This window comes from Drosophila persimilis, unplaced genomic scaffold, assembly GCF_003286085.1.
Source record: "Drosophila persimilis strain 14011-0111.01,24,50 unplaced genomic scaffold, DperRS2 tig00000000-arrow-pilon, whole genome shotgun sequence".
NCBI lineage: Eukaryota > Metazoa > Arthropoda > Insecta > Diptera > Drosophilidae > Drosophila > Drosophila persimilis.
The window spans coordinates 6227385-6240846 of NW_020825288.1; positions in this window are offsets into that span (position 1 = coordinate 6227385).

Here is a 13462-nt window from a genome sequence, read left to right on the forward strand (position 1 = left end):
TGCTTTTGCCCAGTTTTTCCTTTTCTTTTTTTTTCTTTCTTTTTTTTAAGTTTTTGGCAGCAGCAGCAAAAGGATAAGCCAATACTCGATTGCCAAGTCATTATGAACATCTATGTATATCTATGTATAGAAATTGGTACCGCTGCTGGTGCGCTGATTAAGAGAATTTGCCATGCAGGAGCCGTTCCAGCCATTACTCACTTGATTTCGGCTCGTTTTAGCCCTCTTTCATCTCTCTGCTGACCCTAGGGTTTGTTTTTGGGGCCAGAATTCTAATAATGATAAATGAAAAGAAAACGCCTCGGGCCACACCCACACCCATACGCCACTCCAACCCTGCATATGTATCCGCTGCACGGGGCGTTCATCTCTAATTAGGATAAACAGATGTTGCCGAAAATTAATTACACATCACGAGCACATGAAAACGCTCCACAAGCTTGCCAACCCGCCAGCCCCCCAACCCACAGAGATTCCCCTCATTAACTGTCAGTGGCAAACCGTTACGTTACGGCTTCTAATCAGAATGACCAACCAACACCAGCAGCCTGGTCATGGCCATGATGGGAATGGAAATGATGCTCCTCCTTTTTGGTTACCGTCTGCATTTACATTTATGTAAGTAAGAGTACGAGAGGACGAGAGGACGAGAGTATCTGGCGCTGCCAATCCCCGCGGGCGGTAATAAATCTCAGCTGCCTGGCAAAAGATACTTTGGCTTCCATTGTCTTGCAGCAAGTTTCACGTAGATTTGCATACCTAACCAGGTAAATCCACTTGGTCGACAGCAGGGGGTGCCAAGCGAGTGCCGCGGATTGTCTTCTCCTCGCTGTCACCGAGGTCCTGCCAAGGTGCTTTGAAATGTTTAAAAGTGCAATTCTGCATATTTTCCCCTTCGCTGTGAAGTGGCTGCGCGGGGTCCTTGCTCTGCTTTAAATTCCACCTTCCACGGGTATGGCTACCTTATGAAATGCTGTGGTTTTTGTGCGGTTATTCTGTGATTATTTTGTAAAAATTCTTTATTCTACAGTTGGTGGCAGCTTTTCCTGGAATTCTTGTTCGGGTTTCAATACCGACCCAAATCGGATTTGAAGGCGAATTGCCTTCGTCTGGGAGCTGTGTGCTGTGTGGCTGGCCGGGCACGGAGTACGATTTGATGATGCCAAATCAATTTGCAGGCACAATCGAACAAAAGAATCTGCCCGATGTGCTTCAATCTTAAAGTTGAGTTCTTATTCGAGTGCCCAGAACTAAATCCTCCCTACCCGTACCCGTCCCCGGGGCTGGCTCCCTGCTGTCAGTCAAAGGCAAACACCTGTAATAAATATTCGTTTGTCGTCTTTCGTTTTGGGCTCTTGCTCCGCTTGGTTATCCTGGATTTCTTGGCTGCCGCTGTCACAGATACATTTTGTCTGCTTTTCCGTGTGAGCGCACAAGACAACAGCGGCAGCAGGAAGACGCAGTCGCCAGGAAGGAAAAGAATGCCTAGCTGGCACAATTTTATACATTTCAGTGAAGCTTTTTTGCTGCTTTCCTGCCCCAGTCCCTTGCACCGCTACGGCACAATTTTCATGCGGGTAGTGAGAAGAGGGCCATAAAGAAAAGCACTTTCAGAGATGCCAAGAGGCGGAGAGAAGTGCAGGCGCTTGCCCACGTACTTGATTCCTTGATGGTGGTGCCGCAACCATCCAGTGGGACGGGTTCAGTGGCCACTTTTGTGAATCCACTCGCACTCCAGAAGCAATTCATTCAGCCATTTATGGCTGCACAAGTTGCGTTTCCATGCGGCTATAAATTTACGGTACGCAGCTTCACTGACTTCCCGAGCAGATGCTGTTGCTGCTGATGCTGATGCTGCTGCTGCATGAGGCTCTTAATTTAGCACGGGGCCTCGGCAAGGATGCAGCTGCCTGTTGGGGAACACTCCGCACCAAGTGTTACATTTTGCGCCCAGCTGAGCACCCAGCGTGTGTTATTAATTGCGTAATATGTGTATTAATACACAACTGGAGGTGGATGGCGCCAAGGATTCCCTGGTCCAAGGATGCTCACATTACCGCCACCCATTGAAGCCACATCTAGCTTATGCCCTCCTCATTGCTTATTCAGGCAATCAGAAGATGTTTGCCCTGCTCTCCCATGCCAATGTAATCAAATTAAATCTCAACTGCATCAACATCAAGAGTGCCGGGAACTGTTTGACTTACCATTGAATTGCCTCTCTGCTCCCCCCTCCACTCCTTAGCTTATATACGGTCCTGGAAGACCGGGGCATAAATCAGTTTTTATATGTCAGTACTGGCTGCCCGGCTCCGGCTCCTGCCGCTGCCTCTGCCGTAATTGCACACGGAGAAAAATCTAATGGCCAACACGAGCGGGTATCCACTTTACCCAGACTGTGAGTGTGTGTGTGTGTGTGTGTAAGAGCGCGCTTGCAAGTAATTCAATTATAATTACCAGCGCCTTATTAGCACCATTAAAGTGAAGCCACAACCGCGAACCAGCGTATCCTGCACGTGCTCCACGGTCTGGCTTCTTGACATTTCTCAGGGGCGGTTTATTGCACGTTGGCTGACACGCTGGCGGCTGAGAGCCATACAGGAAGGTGGCAAAGAAGTAAAAAATCAATCGAGATATTCCAACCGAATTGTCATTAGAAGATTCCCATCTAACAGTTATCAAAAATCAAATTACGCGTTTTGCATACTGCACAACGTAATCAAAGTCAATGCATAAATTGAATGCGTAAACAGGTAAGCAGCAGCAGCAGCAGCAGCAGCAAATAAAACCAGGTCCCAATGAAGCGTCCCAATATTGCGCATACGCCACGTGCGGCATCGAGCTGCATGCGTGATTCGACGAAACAGAAAGGGCCGCAACCAGACCCAGACCCAGACATATGGCAGGGTGTGAGTGCTGCACGGACATGGACCCTGCACTACCGATGGCATATCAATGATTTCAATACTAAGTTGAATGCTCCAAACAGACAGCAGCAACATCCCCACGGTACCCCCACGCACAAGCCCGGACCCGGACGAGCAGTCATGTGCAGGTAGCAACACTCACTTAGCACACACACACACACAGGCACCCAGAGTGGACGGACATCCGCATCATCAGCAGGGGGGGGAGGGGCTTCAGATGCAGCAGCTGCCAGATGCTGGAAACAACAGCAGCAGCAACGAAGAGTTGGCCAAGAAAAATGAAGCTAATACACAATGTCTGTGGGCGGAAGGGAATCGTGTCTGTCGACACCCTGTTGCGCCAAGGGAGCTTGTAAGTCAGTCGGAATCTGGCCAGTCCTGGTCGAGTATACCCGTGATGGCCTGCAGTTTGCTAACACAACACGTCGAGTGCATTAGATGAATATTAAAAGCACTCACCCGCTGCCCGAGCAGTGTTTGGTAGGACGACGGTCCTCGTTCTGAAGGGCCTGCACTGGCCATCATCAGCAGTCTGTTGCGTTGCATAATTTACGGTTATGCAATCAATCGCACAAACAGCGTTGAGTGTGCAACAAATACGAGTAGACCAGACCACGTCCTGACAGCAGAGTGCCGCTGCTGATAAACTCCATCGAATGGGCAATAAATTATGTTTGTTTGCATGTAATCAGATTACATTTACTTCTACCTACGGGCATTTGCACACGCATTCGTGGTCTCGGCTCGCTGTGTGGGATTAGACCAAATGTCAGACCGTACCCTAATTTCTGCTGCGTAATTTGGAAACAACAGCCACAGGCAAACAGAGCGCCAATGTGGGGGCGGGCGGCTAAGCAATGCCGCATTAAGTGGCAGTGTCACTGACAGAGTCAGCAAAAATGGCTGACAGCCTGCCTGCCACGCAGCGGTGACGCCTCGAGTGCACCTGTATGGTGGCATGGAGATATTCGCCAGCATCTGGTCGTGATTGCCTGTTTATACTCGTACATCTGTGTGAATAAATTTATCGCATGCCACAATACACCAAGCTGATGTCATACTTGAAGTCTGTTTACACTTTTCCAGACTTTTCATGAGTTTTATTTTGTTTTGTGGGCCACCTGTTGGCGCTGCTTCCGTGCCACGGTGGCCACGGTGGCTCCCTTGACTAATCAAGCCATGCGAAAAACTCAATTTATTAAAACGCACAAACAGGACCAAGGATACGCGCAAACCTGATACACAGACTAAAGGCCCTTGCAGACGACAGACCAAAAGCCATTCTCGTGACTGGTCCCTCTTCCGGTTCTCCTAATGGCGGAAGGATGAAATTAATCCGGTTAAGGTCGAATTGGAAATGTCACCTGTTGGCGAAGAAACGTGACCGTAAGTGAAATCAGTAATGGTTCTTAGCTTTAAGAACGGCTTTAGCCCTTCTGTGCTTGTCTTTAATTGCTACACGGAGCAACATGTTGCCTGCCCGTTCATCATCCGTGTCAGGATGGGCAGAGATTTGCAGACATATTGTTTGAATAATTGCTCGCCAGCTGCATCTACTCAGGACTCAGCAGGCCAGAAAAAGCCATGGCCTCGACAATGAGATATCCAGGGATATTTTTGAAGCTGTGAATGAATTAAAGGATATCTTTGGAATCTTCAAAATGGTTTTGAAAAGCAGAAATGTGAGGGGGAAGAGTGAGAGAAGATCCTACCTCTTAGGCCTTCCCCTGGCTGTTGATTACATTTCCTAGAATACAATATACCCTTGCTATCCACGATTGCCGGGTATGAAAATACAACTCGAGAAGCCGAGCGAATTAAAAGTCGTAACAACAAATGCGAAAACTCACAATGTTTGTTGGGCAAATAAATTCAACACTTTTCGCATATTTTCATAAACTCCTAGCACGAGCACGGGTGTGTGTGTGTGTCTGAGTGAGTGAGTGTTTGAAACCATGGACATTTGCTGGGAATGGGACTGGGGCGAGTGTGTTTTAATCCAACCACAAGACAAACACCAACTGAAGTGTGGCCCAGGCCCCCAAGGCAGTACACGGACACTTAAAGCAAACTAACAAGTTGAGGGGACGAAACAGGGACACAGGGACACGGGGACACGTGACTGGGGAGAGACAATGGGGGGTTGTGGATGTGGAAGTGCCTAGTAAGTCAAGGCTCCTCAAATTCCTTGGCTTATCAACGAGACGCCGGAAGCTGTGGAAACATTCATACATATTTACATGCCTCGCCGGGCTGGCTGTGGCGGGGCATTGTGTGTTGTGTCTGTCTGCCTCTCATCAAATTACATATTCAACAGCAACAGCAGGAGGGATGGAGGAACACAAGCAAACAGACAAGTAATACACATTCCATTGGCTGACTGGTAGCTTCCCTCGTCTGCGTAAATGTCAAAATTTGTCAATTTCGCAAAAAAATTGTCCCCAAGTAGTTTTCGTTTTGGTAAAAGTTTATTTTGGCTTAGAGATATTCTATGAAAGCAGTTTGAACCAAGAGGGGCACGGAGCTGCCAATCTACGTGTCTCCCCAGAGATTGTCGATGTAAATTCAATTGCTGCGAAAAATGTCCATTAAAATTCGTAATTAAAACGTTAATAATTTAATGCAATTGGCCGCCATTTCTCCAGTCGCTTTTCTCGCAGGCATTCACGTAGTGGCGACGTTGTGTCAATTCAGGGCAAAAATCGATCATAATTCGATAAACGCCTTGCCAAGGAACGCAAAAAGTTTTCACTTCGATTCAGAGGGTCTTCGACTTGGCAAGGGCCTCTGAATGGAGGATGGAGAATGGAGAATGCAGAGTGTGTCCATCTGTGTAATTGAAGTTTCACTTCCGAATTTTCAACTGAAAAGACTAAATTAAGTGAGTTCCAGGAAAATGAAAGTACTTTTTCAAGTTGAGGAGTACCAACCCGTTCGCTGTTAGCTAAGGGAATGTTGGAAAGACTGCTCCATCAGCAATACGAGTATTTTGCAAATTGCCAAACAGGATTCGGGGAAATCTGCCATAATAGGGACATCAGTTGCCAGCTCTCTTTATCTCTTCCGCTCTCTCTCTCTATCTCTCCCTTGGTAACCGAATCACGCTTGAGATTCCCGCTACAATGGCAGACATCTATCAAGCAAATTGAACACGCCCATGTCACATACATTATGGCCAGAGAGACGCCCAGCCCATCATCTCTTTACCCTTTTATCAGAGGACAACGCAATTGCAAATCCCACCAGCCAGCCAGCCAGCCAGCCAGCCAGCCAGCCAGCCAGCCAGCCAGCCAACCAGCCAACCAACCAACCAACCAGCCACCACCATCAACCATGTGCATGGACTGACAGCACGCACTGTACGACGCCTCTAATATCGCTCCATAAATAAAGTCAAACAATAAGTGCGTCAACCTGGCTTCCGTGGGATGGATGCTGTATCAGTCATGGTGACAGCTCCAACGGCGCATGGGGCGAAAAGTGATGATGGGACCGCTGCCTGCTCCTCGGTGACACGCGTTGAAATGTCAGTTAGGCAAATGAGGGTAGACAGCAGCGTCCCGGCTCAGGTTCAGGTTCAGCTTCAGGTTCAGGCTCAGACTCGAAGCGGAGTTTGACAGAAGTCGTGGGTCGACTGAATGACACCGTCAAACTAAGCCACAGACGACGAGTCATTAGCTGGATCCGATTGGGGCAGAGCAAACAAATGGTCCCACTCTCCCATAATAAATGTCGACCATTTACTGAACAATTGTACTCGGCAGCTGGAGACCATTCCGAATCTGCGCTTAAAGACTCTGATTAATCAGTATTTGTCTGTGTATTATCCAGGGGAAGCAGAAAGGAAGGTAAGGTCCTAGGTTGGCTTAGATTTTGTGGTGGATTTAACGACCCGCTGGCATCCGGCGTCCACCCGGTCACCTTGATCCGACCACAATGCCAAGCGACAAACCGGCAAACCGACGAATCGAATGCTAAAAAAAGGATGGATGGAAAACCAATACTCGCATGGACTTCCTCTCTGGTGGTGCTGTGGGGTACACGGGGGTGAAAAATAAATGCAAAATAATAAAAATCGATTTGAAACAGGCTCCAATTGAAATTGAATAGACTCGAGCAGCGCAGAGCATCCCTTGGCCGTCCTCTGGCGGCAGGATGTGGCAGTGCTGCTGAGCACTTTGCACGTTGTCATTTGATAACCCATTGTGGCAGACGAAAATTGAAAAAAAGTTCCGTCCAAAGAGAGGAGGGGTCGTACGGGGGCGGGGGGGAAACGGGAACAAAGTTTCATCTTGACAGAGGACTATGGATGGAATATGTGGAGGACATCTGTCTGGTATGTGTGAAAGTAAAGTCCAACCGGACTCGTATCCATACCAGCAGATCTGCTTCACACTCTCATACGAAACAGAAACAGAATTTGTCCAGAAAAGGGTTTTAGCCCGAGCAGAGTTTATCCATTCTTTTACCAATCATTTGCCCTAAGAACTTTGAACTTTGGGGCACAAGCACAAGCTCCACAAAAACCGCAACAGCCAAGCAATTAACATGGAATGACACTTTGATCGAAGTGTCTTCTGTGTGGGTGTGTGTGGGACGGTCAATCAACTGCCGGTCAAATGAGTTCGAGCGGACTCGTACCTCCGAGCCAACGAAGGTCGATGAAACAAAGCAAATCTGAATACATTCATTCTGGGGCCAAGTCAACACCATTCGGTTCCAAATGCAATTTACATCCAGAGCCAGTCAGGCGGATAGATAAGGCGAGCCCAACTTTCTTCTGGCCTACCTCTACCTCTACCTCTGGCCAAATCCAACTTTGCGCAGTCCGCACATTTGCCCTGGCTCTGGCCATGCACAAGTCGAAACTGATACGTGCCTGTGCATCGTCTGTCCATGGCCCAGAGTCAAATGCTTATCATCTGAACGGACAGAGTGCATCGTTGAGCCCTTCGTTGGGCCACGCTGCGTATGCGTACTCGGGCAGCTGTGGGCAGTGAAGAGCAAACAGAATCCATACTCTCGCAATGGAGTCGAAGAGGAGATGAGACCTTAAAGCTGTTTAAGCCAAGCCAAGTGGACACGTGTTAACCATTTTATGGGTCTCGTAAATGGGGAAAGACGGAAACCAGACCATGATCAACACAAATTAAATTGTTCTCCCCTAATCAAACGGCTATCTAATACTCCCAGCATCTTCCCAAAAAGTAGGCAAGCAAATGGGGCACAGCATCCCCAAAGTACGAGTACTTGGCGGCTGCCCTGCCGGATGCCAAATCTGGGCGATTAAACTTCAAGTGTAATTCGAGTCGGAGGCTGGTGGCTCGGGTTCTGGCTCTAGCTCTGCTTTGATTCCGCAATCTACACAATATTTAAGATTTAATTTAAATATATCTACGTAGGAGTATATGTACGTAGGAGGATGTTCTAGGAGAAAACCCAGAGCACGGTCTCGCTCTCGGGCCCAGAAATAAACAGAAAAGCAAACCCTTGCCCGAGACTTTGGGCCGAGTTGAGGACTTTTGTTTGTGCATAAAATTAAAGCAAGTCGACTGAGGCCGAGGCTGAGGGGTAACTTTTATGATTGGGTTGGTTATCCAATAGCTGCGCCACAGCGCCGAGCGCCGTGTGCCGTCTGTTTGGGTTAATAAAATATGCAAAAATTCGGCACGAAAATTAAGTTTCCTCTGCGTTGTGGAGACCTTTTGCACTCGCCCCGAACCACACTTTCGCCTGCTGTTCGCCGAGTGGAAAGCGAAAGGCGACATATGCCCACAGAAACAGAATGGAGGCATCACACATACGCACTGTTGCCCGTTGCCATCCTACTGTCTCCTGTCTCCTGCCTCTTCGTCGTTAACTACTAATCAAATTATTAATATAACTAGAAACTTTTCAGGGCCTGTCACGTTCCTGCCATGTTTCTCTGGTAATGGGCGAACTGTGTTGCCAGCCCACACATTCAAAGCATAGCTATCTGATGTCGTTATAATTATCATGTTATTGAGCAAATTATACATTTAGTGTGTTGGTGGAAAGTGTAGTTAAAAGCAAAGAGCAGTAGAGTTTTAGCCAGGCTTTAGATTTAAGCCTCACACAATTGCGGAGCGAAGCCCCTCGGCGGTTGAAATTTGTAACACAACTCCCGACATCATTAGCTGCAACCACAAATGGGGGGGGCCCACACTTAAGCTGTGCTGGCATTGAATGGGGAAATTCATTTAACACACAAATAACGCAATTCTATTACATAAATTGAATATGGCCACGGGTATTGGAAGCCTTTTAAACTAATGCCATCTCTTCCTGTCCTGCCCGTCTGCCACTCACCGTCTGCTACTCACTGAGGTGATTGCAGACCCAAAATGCCGGTGATCGAATGTATGTACACGTACACACAAACAGAATAAGCCCAACCAGAAAGTCAAATGCTTTTTCATTTCGTTTCGATTGTGGCACACACACAAAACAGGCATTAATGTTCCCCAATGTCAATACCAATGCCAATACCGATACCTGATGCCCCCCACACACACACACACACTCGCATCCGTGTGGCACAAAGAATGCTATATATATTATTTATGAGAGTGTGTGTTTTAACTAAACAGAAATTCAATTGTTGTTTTGGGGGGCTGCTGTTTGTCGTTTCTCAGCCTGCACGTGGCTTTGCCCCGAGAGTCAACAATATTTTTCCGCATACTCGTATTCACCATTTTTCTGGTTTATTTATAAGTGAGTAAAATAAAAGTCGAACGTGTTTATGGGACAAATGAGATACTTTAGATTCAATTATGCATTCGTCAACAGAGCTCATAATGGAATCCCAAATTGTGCCATCTGTGTGTGGGTGTAATTTTGCGTTTTATTTGCGCTGCTTAAATTCTGGCCAGACATGGCGGAAAGGAGTCTTCTTAAAGCGCCACGGCCAGGTCCGGGCCTCAGATTTGTGTCTGGCTGCCATAAATCAGATTTGTGGTTTATGCTGCTGGGTACTTAATAAGAGAAAGTGATGCCCTGACTAGCCACAGTGTCTGCCAAAAGGATTTCTAACTCCGAGTGGAGTGTAAAAAGCTGACCTTTGTTTGCACTTGACAGCGGCCCGACTTCAAGTCCAAACCAAGCAGAGTGTTTATTAATGTACAGAAAATATGTATTCATTGTTCATTCCAGATCACGGCTCTGGGACATTGTCCGGCCACTGTGGCCGGACGAAAATCAATACTAGGGCAATCCGTTCAGCCGGCTTACAAGTGTAATCACTGCATGAAGAGTTGACCCCCAAGAGGCGCCCAAGAGGATATGCCTGCTAATAGAACGCTGCAATGCAATGACCTGGCAACCCCACTTGGCCTGGCCCACTTGACAACTTCGTAATCGAGAGGGACAGGGAGACGGAGACCTTGGGTCTTGTGGCACATGCCGCAACAAAGAACAACTAAGTGAAGCCGAAATCCTTTGAGAAATTAGTGGGCTAGACCGAGGCGACTTTTCCACTTCACGCCTGGCCAGGGCTTTGGACTGTTTCCAGCTGGGGGACAGAGCAAAGGAGTCGGGGAAAAGCCGCGTGGCAAACAAATCTAAGGAATTCCACTGGCCCCTGCCATTAAAAAGCAATGCACGCACAGATGTCGGGTGGAATGCGTCAGACTTTGTTCCTGGGAATCAATCGGGAGTGACGTCAACAGTGGGATGCTTTTGTGAAGCGGAAAAACGTTGCTCTTTGCCTCTTGCCGTTGGACTGAAGTCAAGGTCCAGGCTTTTTGGCAGCCTTTCTGCAAATGTCATTAGCCAGAGAGTGCTGTGTGGTTTGCTGCATTTGGCTTTGGCCGGCAGCCATTTGCTACTGCATTTGGGAGTATCTGAATGAAAGCAGTCAGAGAACAGCAGGGAATCAAGTTAACAAGCAAACGCAATTACAAGCGACTAAATAGACTAAAGTTGCATTCTTAATTCCATTCAATGCCAGTGCCAGTGCCAGTGCCAGAGCCAGAAGACACTTGCCACTCGGCCACGACGCGACGGCCTGCCCTAGAGCCGTCGCCCATTGAATGCAGGAAATTAGCGAGAGCCTCGGCCTGGCCCAGACACTGACGAGATTGTGCCCCATGCACAATCAGGCCAATTCCAAGAAGCCTGCTGACTCAATTAGAGACCGACTGGCAAGGGCACAGCTCGCACACAAATCAGATCAGATCACGACACTGGCAGTGCGATGGCCTAGCCTTTATTAAGCCATTAAATTATTAAAGACTTAAGAGACCCCAAAATGGAAAATTGGCGAAAAGTCAACACCTGTTGGCCTCATCCCGTTCCCGTTCCCGTTGCCGTGGCTGTTGCTGTTGGCTTTAATTTGTGACGCACCTCGTCTGCTCATTCATTTCAACCCGCAGACCCTGTTACCTTGTCGTCGGCATCCCTAATTCAATTATCGGCAAGAGGAGCACGCCCTCACCAGTCGGCCCCCACCAGTCTCAGTCCCAGTCTGTCTCCCATCTGTAGGGTAAACATTTGCTTAAACTTTACAATGAAATTATCTGAGCGTGCCATGGAAGTGCACCCCGGGACTTCCGCTTTGGCCCAGCATCTATTGTGGTAGATGGTAAATTGGCAACGTAATTGGAGTGTGTTGTGGCCAACAGTGGACCATGACGTAATGAAAGGGAAGGAGTGTGACTCACTGGGGAGCGTAGTCAGTAATCAGTCATTCAATGATTAAGGGAACTCGAACTGTACCGCTTCCAACAACTCAACTCAACTGCCGACTAAATCTGGACAAATTTTGTGTCCTGAAAGTAGCGATCCATTTTCCCTAACCATATTCCTCTCCTAGAAATTTTAACCTTGATCGTATGAAACTTCTGAGTGGCTAATGAAAGCTCTTTCTATGAGCAAAAGCAGTACACTCTTGTTTTATTAAATTGTAAGCAACTCCTCCAGTGGATTAACTACGAGTTTCAACTCCCTGCACTCCCTGGCGAAATTCTGTCGCATTTAATTAAAGTCTTGCGCATAATACCCCAAGCTAAAATGTCACGGCAGTCAAGTGGTCCTTTTGGCCCTTTAAAAAATTTAAAAGTGCGCCACGTTCTTAAATATTCAATATGTCTTGCTACGGGATGTTGGTGGCTGGATGCTGCCTGCTGGCTCTAGTAGTGTGTGCCGCATTGTCACTGTTTCCCTCTGTGCTCGCACCGTACATAATTTAATTTGCTGGCATAATACGCTGAGCATTAACAAAGTAATTACGGGCATTATGGCAACCGCATCGGCGGAGCAGAGCAGCCTCTACCTCACCCTCAATCTGCAGTCCCGCTGCGATTGCCATGGTTGCCATGGTTGGCAGATGAAATGAGGAACGACCATTGTGGCTGCCATCACTCACCCACACACACACACACAAGAGAGCACACAGGGGCACACAGATGACAGATTTCCGCGTTTCCTAATTAACGAAACACTTTCAGCTGGATGGCACGACCGAGTGGAAAATGATTCAGCGCAAAAATTCAACATTTTAGATAAGTAGAAAAAAGTCAGAATGACTGAAAGGGCGCCCCATCAATCAGCATGAAAACGGGCGATTTACTGAATCAAGAGAAAGATATGAAGGTACAAAAAACGAGGGGGAACGTTGTGAGTTGCTGCGGACACCGCAACTCTACGGTTATACCCGATACTAAGTCAGTATGGCTCTCCTCCGGCAGACGCCGCTAATATTAAACGACACGACAAAGAGTGCTTGCGAGAGAGACAGAAAATCAGTCTGAGCGTGACGTCGGCTACAAAAATTATCTGATCTGATCCAGATTCAGCAATCTGATAGATATGGTCGTTATCTATGATTCTGCGTTTTTAGTTTTCTCAAATCTGCAATATTGTGGATGCAACAGATTTTCGTCCTTTGTGGGGGCGGAAGGGGGTGGGGCGAAATTTTGAAATAAAGGTTTTATAGTGAGATCTAACAGAAGTGCGGATACCAGATTTGGTTACTCTAGCCTTAATAGTCTCTGAGATTTATGAATATCCCCAGATCTGCATCCTTTGCGGGGGCGGAAGGGGGTGTGGCGAAATTTTGAAACAAACTCGTCTCGGTCCGATATATTAGGAGTGTGGATACCAAATTTGGTTGCTCTAGCTTTCATAGTCTCTGAGATCTAGGCGCTAATGTTTTACTCTAAGCAAAGCCGCCTATGCTACCTGTGTGTTAGAGAGAGACAGGGCGAGAAAAAATGAAATTGTTTTCTTGATGCTGGCTATAATAGTAATACGATCCAATTCCGCAGTCTATAAGATATGGTCATTCTCTACGATTCTGCGTTTTTGGTTTTATCTTATCTTTAAAATTGTGGATGCCACAGATTTTCGCCCTCTGTGGGGGCGGAAGTGGGCGGGGCAAAGTTTTGAAATATTTTTGTAGCAGTGACATATCACAGAAGTCTGGATCCAAAACATCGTTGCTCTAGCTCTTATAGTCTTTGAGCATTAGGCGCTGAAGGGGACGGACAGACGGACAGACGGACAGACGGACAGAC